Below are 12,111 nucleotides of genomic sequence, written 5' to 3'. Positions count from 1 at the left end.
ACATGACTTGCCATCTTTAGCCTTTTCACGTCAGTCTACATGCCCCTCGTCCCATATCTTCATTCGCTTTGGTCTCGCTTCGCGCTGTTTTCTCGTTACCCACTTCACTTGCGTCTCGGTATTTTCCAGGCGTTAAAGCAGGGCTGAATTTATTTTCTCTCTATCCATCTCTGCCTTATGAAAAACCTTATTGTATTGGTTATCTCTGCCTGCGTAACTACAGTTAGTCCACTCAGTTAGTCAGTTAGTAGTAGTTTGTCGTCCTCTAAAAAGGAACAAAGGGATGGTGAAAGCCGCCTGTTTGATCACTCTGTGTCTCCGTTTTATCGGCGGGTGGCAGGCGATACGCCGGTCGCCACTTCCTGTCACCCCCAGAAAGAACTCCGGTAGTCATTCAAATGTCCTATCGTCTCACTACCATTCGCAAAGCTATGGGCAACCTGGGCCCAGGTGCAGCTAAGCTACTTCAGCACAAGTAGGAAAGCAGCAGCAGCAGCATCTTCTCCCGTAGAATCACCGTCTCATTGTTTCACCACCACGGTCGGCGCTGCCACTTCTTAGTTCCTCACTAGGGAAGTCGTGCTGGACTGCGTTCCTTTTTGTCGGCACCCCTGTTCGACGGGCCGCTGGGCACCGCTCTTAGGAGAACCAACAGTAGCGCCCAGCGTGCTCTTCGACGCGCATTGGGATAGCAATAGTGGGAGAGAGCGACCTGTAAATAATTGATCTCCCATCTGCCTTTTAAGAGTTGTTCCCTTCTCGACCCCGCTACTACTCTCTGCACGCACTGCTCATTCGGTGGTATACCGCGCAAACTCCTTCAAACTTTCCATGACGATGCAGCAGGGTGCGGGCAGGAGTGCGAAGGCGGTAGTGGCCTGCCTTAGAGAGTGTTACTACTACTAATACCAGCGTCCTATTTTATGAACGAACACACACACAGTTCCTCATCTCTCTTACGTTGGTCTCTACGATATCCCTGGTGCGTCCCCGAGCGCCCTCGCCCTGCTCGAGTTCCTTCGAGCGGAGAACACCATACGCCGACTCAATGTTGCCAACGGGCCCGAGACCCCCCTCGATAGCTATCAGTCACGTGCTTCTCGCTTGGTGCTCCTCTGCTGCTTTTCTCTGTGCCCCCAGAATGCCCGTCGTCCTCCTGATTCGCTCTTCCTTGTTCTGGGCTGTAGTGATCGTCGCCGTTGGAATTCCATCAGTAGCCGACAGCGTTACAGCGCCTCACCCGCCGCTACCGGTAGTGCTTGTCTGATAGAGGGACGGCGTGTCTCGTTGAATCATCCACTTTGTCGATAAACCCATCGTCCTCTCTGTCGGCTGCCAGTCATTACTACTGTCGTTGGCGTCATCGTTGTTCAAAATAGTCTGCAGCAGCGGGGTATAATTTGCCCCAACCTCAGAATACCTACTGCAGACAGCTCCGCTACGTGGTATTTTTTCACCGTCGGTACGTCCTGCCACCATCTGCCTGTCCGGCATACATGGCCGTCCAGTGCGGAAAGTACTAACTGGTAGTGCTTTGAGGCAAGCATCTTCTCTGAAAATTGAAGAGGAAAGGATTTACTAAATCTGGGCAAAGACACTACCGTAACGAGTAATACCAACGACGAAACTGGTCCAATGTCTGCTTACTAAACTGGGAACTACTGGAAGACACTCGAGGAACGACGAAGTTCCCAAAGAAAACAGTGCTTTTTACACGCTTAACTTTGGAAAGGAAGGCGGCCAATGGCTGCTGAAGCCGCCGTTCAGGCGCCAATCCAGTGGAGTCTGGAGTTGCCCTTTGCTACCACTGCTGCCCTGACTGCTTTGAGTCTCCGCTGGCGCTTCCTTCGTCTTCGTCGCTAGAAGGACTTCACCGTCACCCCATGCCCCTCCCCATCTTGTCAGTCTCCTTCTCAACCCTATTTTCTCCTTTTTCTCCTTGGCCCCTGTCACGGCTCGCCCAACCTCTTGGGCTGCCTTTCTAATTTCCTCATCGACCGAGCTCGATTGCCGTACTCCTGCACCACTCAGTCCTCTCTGACCTCGTCGATCATGCTGTCTAACGACCCCTAGAGCTCTCTGATTGCTTGATTTGACGACGAAAACCAGAGAAGTTTTTCAAGGGGCTCACCGCTCCAAACGTCGCCAATAGCTTACTGGCCATCGCCGCTCTTTTCTGGCCTAGGGATGCTCAACGAACGTGCGCTACCAGTGCTGCTTTTCGCTAGTTAGTATTTGAACGACCGTAATGAAACGATATCTTCTGTTTGGCATGATACACCGTTTACCTACCATTGCAGCTGTTGCTGAAAACGTCCGTACACGCTATAGAAACATCCATAATAGCAGCGGCGTCTGTACCGCTGGTTGTATCCTGCGTTTCGGTTAAGCTACACTACACACAGAATAGAAGTGGCACGACGCGTACACGAATAGTTAGTCGCGCGAAGACAGAGAGCGAACGAGATCGTGGCAGAAAGACGTGCTCGGACACGTAAAAGGCGAAGTGTACAAGATGCTACTGGTGGAGTAGACGGTATCGGCTACTCGGACCGACTGACGACGACGCTGCAACAACCCGCTGCTCCCCACAAGAGAGTACATATAAATGCGGATTTTACGCGAACGCATATGAAAAAAAGCGCGGAGATAATGGGGTTGCGTAAGGCGAATTTAACAGCGATGGTCTCTGCCGTCGTAGTGGGAATACGTGTGTTTAATTAGCAACAAGCGAAATTCCTTATTATTGAAAAATAATTGTGAAAAGGTTGCAGTGAACATTGTCAGTTCCTGTTCGATGACGATTCGGTAATGAAACTATATTTACTTTTATTTAGCTGGTGAGCTTATCTCTCGTCCAAAAATAGGTGGCCACCTGACTGGGTTTAAACGACCTGGCAGGTAATGATGAGATGACTTTAGTAAACACCCGCTTGTCATAAAATAACGGCCGGCTTAAACCAGCAGCTTATTCTTGTTGTGAAGCAGACCACGAATAAACAGGCAGCTAGCAAACGATATAATAGAAATATAATAGTCCATATGAAATCTATCGATAATCTACACGCTTCGTGCTTCGCTAGACTTCGAATAAGTTTTTTTTATCTATGTTACGAGATAGTCATTCAAATTAAAGCTGTTGATTGGCAGCCGCCGCCTGGATTGATCACGATTTTAGTCGAAGTGTTATTATCTGGTGCGCCACATCGCTGCGGTGCGGTGCCCAGGCACCATGACCTAACCCATTTGTGTTCGTCGACTCGAATAGGAACTGACTTCAATGAAGCCAATAGAAACGAAACGCCTTTTGATCAGAGGATTACACCTAGTAGCGGATATACTATCCAGAGGACCTGGTTTGAAACATGTAGCCATTGAAAACGGGGGACTAAGGGAACGAGTCAACCCGTGACAGCAGAACTTTCTTATTTCGCATGTCTTTCGAGGGGCACACCAGGCCGCTAGAGCGAGTAACTAGAGTAAAAAGCTAACCAGGGTAGAGGGTCTTGATATTAAACGCTAACATATCTTTCCAAAGGGAATATAATGCTAGACAAGACAGCCCAACAGCTGTTTCGTTATTCTGACGCTCGATCATGGAAGAAGCAACTTCTTCTCTGTAAAGTAGCGATAGCACAGCCAGCCAGCGGTACGGTGCGCCCAATAGCTTATGTTATACGTCAGAAGCCCACTATATAACTGCACTTCGTCAACGACCGCTCTAACCTAACTGTAGTATATAGTAACGGAAGCTTCGGGCCTGATTGTTTACTGACCCACATCTGATTGGCCCCATTTGTCAGTACCGACAGATTCTCGCTTCGACGAGAGCATTGATACGAAGCTAAAGTCGGCCTACGATGTGAGTCAAGCCATCTGCAGCGACTTACTGTGCACCTCAGTGAAAACTCACGCAATTACAAGACGAATGAAGACCATATCAATTACAAGATAAGCTTGAGACCAGTCGAGAGGCGGGGCCGAGCGGGCTGGTACAGCTACGGAAATTTCAATAACGATCCAGAGATCGTACGTGATCAGAGAACGCTCATTTTACTTTTTTAGTTCTGTAAAAATCCAAATGCGAATGACCTTTGAGCTTAGCGGCATGAAGGTTAGTGTCGACTAGCTCATATTGAATCCGCTCATACAAGCGTACTTAATCAATCGATATAACGTTTTATAGAAGAGACACCGATCCACAATAGGCTGTGTACGACCGTATCATTTAGGAATAATTAGTATGTCGCTTCGACGGATCTATGCACCACAAAACGAACTAATCACATGGAATCAGTTAGCGCTTGATGACGGCACGGTAAGAGCCCAAAATTAGCGATACAAATCGTCGTTGCCAGTCGTATCCAGCGATATAGTCAGCACTGCCGCCTACTGTTATAAGCTAATACCCACGTATCTTCTCAACCTCAGCCAATCTATGTGGCCCGATCAGGCCGCAAACATTATCGAATAACTTTTCTTCTTCGAGACGGGTCAAAATGACGATTTCCGTACGAATCTATCAGGTTGCCGCCATCTGCCGCTCGATATATGTTCAATGTCAATGAAAATACACTTTTGTGCAAGCAATATGTAGAATAATTAGTAACAAACTTAACAGGACGAGAAACTTTAAGGCCTACGTGGTAATTCGTATAGAAATTACACTAGGCACTTTGTTCTTAGTTCGGTCCATTGAAATCAGGTAAGTGAAGTATGTCTAAGCAGTAACTGAAAAGGACTAAGTGACGAACTAAGACGCTGCTATATATGAGCCTATATACTTTTGAGGACGCATAACCTAGTATATGAATCACAACATGTAGATCTATAAGGAAATCCAACCTATAAGCCTAACCTCGCCTTTGCATTACGGCTAAAGTTTGCATTAGCTTTCGGATAACTTAGCAATCCTCAGTTAAACAGAAACCTGTGCGAGCAAATCATTTTCTTAACGACCATTTATACGATAGATTTTATCTTAATTGTTGCCGGCGGTGGCATCTTGGCATTGTGGTGCGATAAAATTGCGATTTGTAAAACAGTACGCCGCCGTTAGCCATGAACAATCGCATTGTCTGAATATGGTAGCGTACTTGCCTTGGCCATCCCCAGCCCATCAATGCCTGCCCATCCTAGCCTGAAGATGCATTATATGCCCTTATATTTTAGGTCCGTGTTCCATAAAATGAGCAATGCGTTCATAATTGATCAGCTTTTTCTCTTAGGCATTTCCAGACAATACCGACAGTGTCCCGTGTCTCGTACGCGAATGAAGCTGAAGTAGCGTTACTCTTGGTTTCAAATGGCAGCCATTCGACGACCCAAAAATGAGTAGAAACGCAAGAAGAGGGAGCTGAATACAAATCCGTCGTAATAAAATTAGAATATTCTGTAACTAATACTGAAAGTAGCTAAAACTGCTCTAAAAGATGGAAAAATAGTGGTCAGCTTTTAAGCGGGTTGACAAAAAAAAAAAGGTTTGACGCAGAAGCGAATGACTGCTAAGACTGCTAAATATTCGCCTGGTGGTCGTGGCCTTGAATATTGTAAGCCCTGGGCTATAAAAAAATCAGGTGTCTTTATATTAGCAAACACAATCGACTGGAAGGTGCCAAAGAAGCCGAATACGTGATTTGCCTTTTGCTGGCCTTACATTCGTCTATGCGCACGTATATTTACTTTTACTTAAATAGGTTCCATCCAAACAAAAAGTTGAATATGATCAATCTATTTAGTTCCGCCGCTGAACTCGCTCTATTAAATACGCCTTTCATCACATCCATGATAGGTTTGCAGTCTCTGTACTTAGAACACACACGGAGGGGGACCAGATATTAGAAGGTCGGCAAGGGGGTCGCTATCATCGCGGAAATCCAACATTGAACAATAATGGATGCGTCTGCTTTTGACAACTTACGGATTATGCTGTAGGCCTAAACAAAAATTAGCCTAATTAACCGTCCAGTGAGGGTAGATGGCGTCTTATCTTGGTGACCGTAATCATCTCCCACTACCTTTTGGCTCAGGTCACCATATTTGGCTTCATAGTAAACACTTGCGTTAGCTTCGTCTATGTCTAATATGTTGGGCAAACTTCAAGCAGATTACGCAGCTGTACCTTTTAACGGAAAGCATTTTTGGGTCTAAAAACCAAATGAACATAGATCCCTTTTACAGAGAAGATATCTCGATTTCGAACGAACTATGTTTACTAATGAATAGATGTTGTACGTAGATACTCGTAATCCTAAGTGACAAGAAAACAGTGTAGATGGCCTAAGTGATTACGTGTGGCTAGATCCATGATAACGGAGGTTCGTCTTTTGTCCTCCCGCACCATTGCTGTGATCCTTCTACTTACTTCTGGGGTACGATAACCGATTACATTCTGTCGACTAACTTTCACGAGGCAGTGACCCAATGACTGAGCACACAGCCTGTACCATATGACGACAGATTTCCTCACATAAAACAACTCATTCACTTTTGTTTACTTTGACTGACGTTGCCGATCTTTTTTCAGCAGATCGAAATTTCCATTAGCCAACACTACAGAATAGCAGTAACAAAGTTTCGTTTGTGCATACATACACGTTATCATGGAAATAGTAACCCACTATACGACGCTCGTTAGAACAGACCTTGTGTCGATACGATACGATACGATAAACGACCGCCGCTATTGCATTGTATGTTAAATTGTCCGCGATCATGAATCAATCTCTTGCCTATTTAGCTAATGCTACCATAGTACCATAGCAGTAAATGTAGCAGAGTTGTTCGAAGGAGCGGGTCCTCACCTATACGTAGCTCTGAGTAGATGAATATGTTATAGGCAAAGTAAAATATGGCAACATCTCCAAACTCTGAAGAGCCACGCCTGTGATGTGTTAAAGGCCTAAATTCACCAGCGTCATTTGGCATCCAACTTCATGATTAAGACTGTGATTCGTTTCATATCGTGTGAAGGTAGCTTAACCTTTTAAAGGCAATCCGGATAGGTCAATCATGTTAATATCTTTAGTAATAGTCCCTCAAACGGCGGTCGTCGGGTAGACGTCAAGTGCTAAACCATGAATAAACGGCACAACAGCTCTTCCTTCCCTATATAATCACACACCAGTCATTGCAGAAAGAATAGTTACGCACGAAAGTTTTACGTTTTTCGATGCCTTAACTGAACGATAAGCGTTAAACGGTCAAGCGTAACAGAACTTGGATGCTATTTGTGTGACAACACTATTCTATTAACAGATTTAAGCTAACATGTACGGATAAGCGTTAACCCACAGCCTATTCATGTTTAACCTATTCTCCATTAGACGGGAGGTAACCAGAACACTTCGACAAGTTCGGGTAAATGTGCCTCATAGGTACGATATGGGGCACCCTATGGTGTATATGGCAGGCCGGCTTCCCCTAACTTCAGCGCTAGTTTTTGGAAAAAGGTTTGTTCTTCTTGCGCTCTTTTTAGACGCGCCGACCTAGCAACGAAATCTCGAAACTTCACGAATGGTTGCGATGGAAGTAAGCGCTGATACGGCCGTTTCCTCTGCCGGGCCCCTTCAAACCGGGCACATTGCCATGGCACAACTCCATCGGAAGACGTCCGCTTTGCCTTTCACCCCAGTAGTTCTCCCTCTGACATAAAAGGGTGATATATGTTTTTCCGCGGATGAATATATAACCCTCGCGTATAAACAGTGCAACGGAAGAGTGGCAAGGAAATAGAAACGAAAGCAGAGAAGGGTGAGTAGCGACTGGCAGATCCAGCAGAGCTGCTTTGTGCTAGGCTACAGCTTTCTATAGCAATCCATATCTGATTTGCTGGGAGCAGAAGACAGGAAAAGGAAGCCAGCCACCCAACCAACCAGCTTCACAACAGTATGATATTGGAGAGAAACCAATAGCGATGTGGCTTTTTAACGAGACGAGGATAACCGTGTGGCTCAGCTAAAAAATGGCTCAGGCCAGAATAGAGGGCGAGTCGGAAGTTACACCTTTGCCTATAGGCCATAGGGAATAGGCTATGTGTGAGCTACATATTAGGCGAGTTACATATTAGGAGCTACATATTAACGCGCCGCTTTTGACTGAGATAAAGAAAATAGAAGCACGCGTTTGATGTGGCCTTACAGGACTATTCTAGCCAAGAACTTAACTATAACCCAGATGCTAACGCAGCAGATAAACTATTGACAAGTGCAGATATTACCATCATTACTACACTTGTCGAATTTATTCATTCTGAATAGAGTCACGAGCTATGCACACATATTATGTACCAACATTAAACAGAATCTCTTGAGGGTAACTAATAAAGAAAATGACACCGTTTGGCGTGAGATCACGACCTTCGTTCGGAGTGAGCTTAATTTTAATCAGCAGTTTTTACCAAAATATACAGACTTGAACGTTCCCCTTCTGATATTTATTGCAGCATACTACAACTGCTACATTAGCGAAATCCGCTAAAAGATCATAAACCAGACCCAACATTTTCTTTGCATTGAATCAGCAAAAATGGCTGCCTCAAATCTGTCATAGCAAACGTATTCTGGAACAGACCCGGCTTGTAGCGACGCTTAAGCCTGGCCGGGTGTCGTGGTAATCACTTCAAGGCTCTTGATATCATGATCGAGTAAATCTAATCGTCTGCGATAATCTGCGTATCCAAAATGTCTCATGATTTGTTGCTTTCGACCGATCGGTTGCGAGATGGACAGATTTGTCGTCCACATACAGCTACACAACGCCGGACACGGGATAGGCGGGACATTCAAAGGCACAAATCGGCTGGCAACTGGCCTAGTGAGGTAACAGGTTGACTCCTCCGTCACGATGCAGGGCACTCCGCCTACAAGCTGCACACAAGAGGACGTCGCGATTGCCAATTGGCCATTTACTGCCTATCAACGAGAGCGCTGGGCGGGCCTCCGTTTTGGCGCTGCGCCGCACGCTGCAACTTACCTATTTTATGCTGATAATAATGTCGATAAGGGACTCAGCTGCTAAATGGACTCTATTCGCTAGACCGCTACCGTACACAACATGCTTCAAGCTTTATTAGAGTAGGGCCTTTAGTCCGTTTGGATGTAATTTCCATCGCTGTCAACCGAAGAAACCGCTAAACACGATCGTTTTTTTCGTGTGCAAGTCTCTCCCACATGAGAGATACCATTTTGAATATTTTTGTGCATCAGAGATATGCCTTGCCCAGTAATTGGCCTAATCTCTAATAGGCTACGCTTCTATTGAGCTGTATTTGAGCTTGGACTACCTTTTTTTTATAGAGGTATATGTTCACTGAGAACACTGATTGGAGAAACTATTATGTAATAGACAGGATAAAATTTCATATTGAAGTGGTCAATCGAAGCCGTGACGACACTGATAACAGAAATATCTTTAATCCTCAATTGAGTGTGTAGATGTCAAAAAAACAAAACGTACCATAAATGTACGTAAACGTAGCACGTATTTTTTTTAAGCACTATGTAGATGATATTCGTCTAAAGACGTTCTCGAGAGTTTGTTCTGTTTGACAAATGACATTGCGACAGCTGAAACTTGTTTCGGAGCAGCGAGCAATCAATACCATTAGTACAATGCACTTAATGTTGTATTATCTATGTATTTAAACTTCTGATACTGTTATCTCGGTTTTTAGTCACCCATTGATAATATTAAATTTGCAATACCTCTGCGTACAAACTTGCTGGTTTACCAGCTCGACAACTTAAAGGCGGTTCTCAGGGCGGTAGTCTGCACAGTAACTCGCAGACGCAATGTCGCTTACGACTTGCCCGTACCCATTTTCCCCGGCTTGAACCCTGCGAACCCCCAACTTTACGTTAGCACTGGATGACGGGCTGGACACGCCCGGCTCGCACGAGCTACACGCAGCAAGTCATAGCGTAGCAAACAGAGCGGAACCACTCCTCACTAACCACCCAACGGAACCTCCATGACCAACATCCGGCCAATGGGTCGACAGTCGGCTGGCGTCGAATAGTCCCAGTTTAGTTGCAAAGCCTCAAGGCACAGGGTCGACGGTGAGTGGTTCAAACACCGAGCTACCGCCACCACTGTCAGCCATTATGCCATTATTGTCGCAGATTATCGCACCCATGCAGCTAATAAGCCGGCGTAGCAGCTGAATGGACTGAGCTGGCTGCATTGTCGCGGTTATGATTATAACAGTAATGAGTATAATGCCCGATGGCTCCGCTGGCATATTTTTCTCTTGCCCAAAGCTGGTGGTCAGGTCATGGCTTTTCTCATGGCCGCCTGATCTCGCCCGCCACCCCGCTCTGTCCTCTATCGGCCTTTCTTCTCTCTACGCATGACACGCAGGTGCAGCAGAAGATGCATCCGCCACTCCGAAGAAACCGGATCTTTGGCCTTTCGACACACTTCCAACCTGTCTGCCTGTTTCCCTTTCTACCTCTATGGTGGCTTCATTGCAGTGCAGAATAGCGTGCTTCAGTGCCGTATGAATTAATTCGTGTAGAGGGTGATAGATGAAAGAAGACTTAGTAAGCCCTTGCCGTTGTAATATAGGGTCTAGTAGAGGCATCGCGCCAGTCCCGAATAGGAGATGCTTTCAGTTCTGCTACGAACCTGCGCCCGTTAACGTGCCGGATAAGGTACCGAGTATTGTATACTGCTGTAGTATATACTGAATACCTATGCTGAACTGCATAACATTATGGTACGTTCGATAGCGAGGGTAGTAAGCACTAGACTATATGGCCTGATGCTTTGCGTTGGGTACTTTTGTAGAATGACACTGACAGCTGCTGCGCCCGAGTCAGTCTATCACTGCACTGCAATGACCGCGGTGCTGAAACTAGCTAGTAACTACTGCATGACGAACTACGTACATCAACTTACTGCGTTTGATGCTGCGATAGATACTGTAGTTGATGGCTCATACCACTGCGGCTGCCACCCTTCCGGGCATGTTCGCCTGTCTATTCAGCTCAGGCTCATCCTAACCTTTGTTTCATTAATATTCAATCCACCTCGCTCCACTGGTTTGACGCATTTGATTCAATGCAATGGTCGCTTCTATCGGCCGGCGTAATACTGTCTATTGATATAATTTGGCCCAGCCCAGCTATGTATCTGATACTGACGATCTATTCCAATGTCAAATAGCCTAAATGTTGTGAATATCGTCCCGCGCTTGTGGCATAAAAGCTAGCACATCGTATCGTGTATTGCTTGTATTAGAGGTCACCTACATCCAGTCACTGGGCTGATTGCCGTCCACCTTTGCTAACAATGACCAGTCCAATTTTCATTGCATTATCGTATTGACACTCTGTCACCTTTCGTATGTCCTTACAACAACAAATAAACCAAACAAGGTCACGTACACATATATGCATACCTGTATCTCGGCGTAACAATTCCAGATACACTGTACTTTGTAGAGACAATTGCCTGACGCATCGCTTACACGATATCGAAGTATTAGAAAAGCCGCAGATGATCAAATTGTTGACCTATCGTCGGCATTAGTCAGCTTTCCGTTTTTTTTTTAACGTTTTGTCACATTACAAAATACTCAGAACTTATAGAGATTTATTTCAAAACCGCTCACAATTTCAACGAACATAGCAGGCCGTATCGGTAGTATCTATATTACAGCATATTTTATACCCTTTGTATAAAAAAGTGAGTGTGCATTTTGGATCGTCGGATGAACCCCGTCAGCCGAGAAGGAGCTAGGTAGGCCAGAGTAAAATATGACTATTTCGACCAGAACGCAACGTGATAGGTCACCTCGGAACGTTGTACCTTAACAGGGCGCTAGCGCTCAAAAGGCCGGCCGCTTGTAAATGAACCTGGATTGTGAGTTATACCACAACGTAGAACTTCAGTGAACTTCTTGTTCTGCTTTACGGCGATTCCTGGTTACTGTTGGATAACGTTCGACAGATGGAGCTACTCGAATTAGATCTGACTTTGAATAAACTCTTAACGAATATATGACACCAATCAAGATGTGATATTAGTGGACAGTAACGCACCGAAACATTCTTGACTTTTTCGTTTTATTTAAATCTAGTAAAAATCTTTGCCGCCGTGCTGAAGAGC

The 12,111-nt window shown here is 45.5% G+C and overlaps 1 protein-coding gene across 1 annotated transcript in view; it reads right to left on the bottom strand.

Moving 5' to 3' along the window:
* Nucleotides 1-12,111, bottom strand: part of LOC111252563 (EH domain-containing protein 2-like) — a 96,443-nt gene that overhangs the window by 76,613 nt on the left and 7,719 nt on the right. The window lies entirely within an intron of this gene.

Source organism: Varroa destructor, unplaced genomic scaffold, assembly GCF_002443255.2.
Source record: "Varroa destructor unplaced genomic scaffold, Vdes_3.0 BEIS01000006.1, whole genome shotgun sequence".
NCBI lineage: Eukaryota > Metazoa > Arthropoda > Arachnida > Mesostigmata > Varroidae > Varroa > Varroa destructor.
Note: the sequence above shows the minus strand (reverse complement) of the source record. Positions and strands in the feature narration are given on the sequence as shown.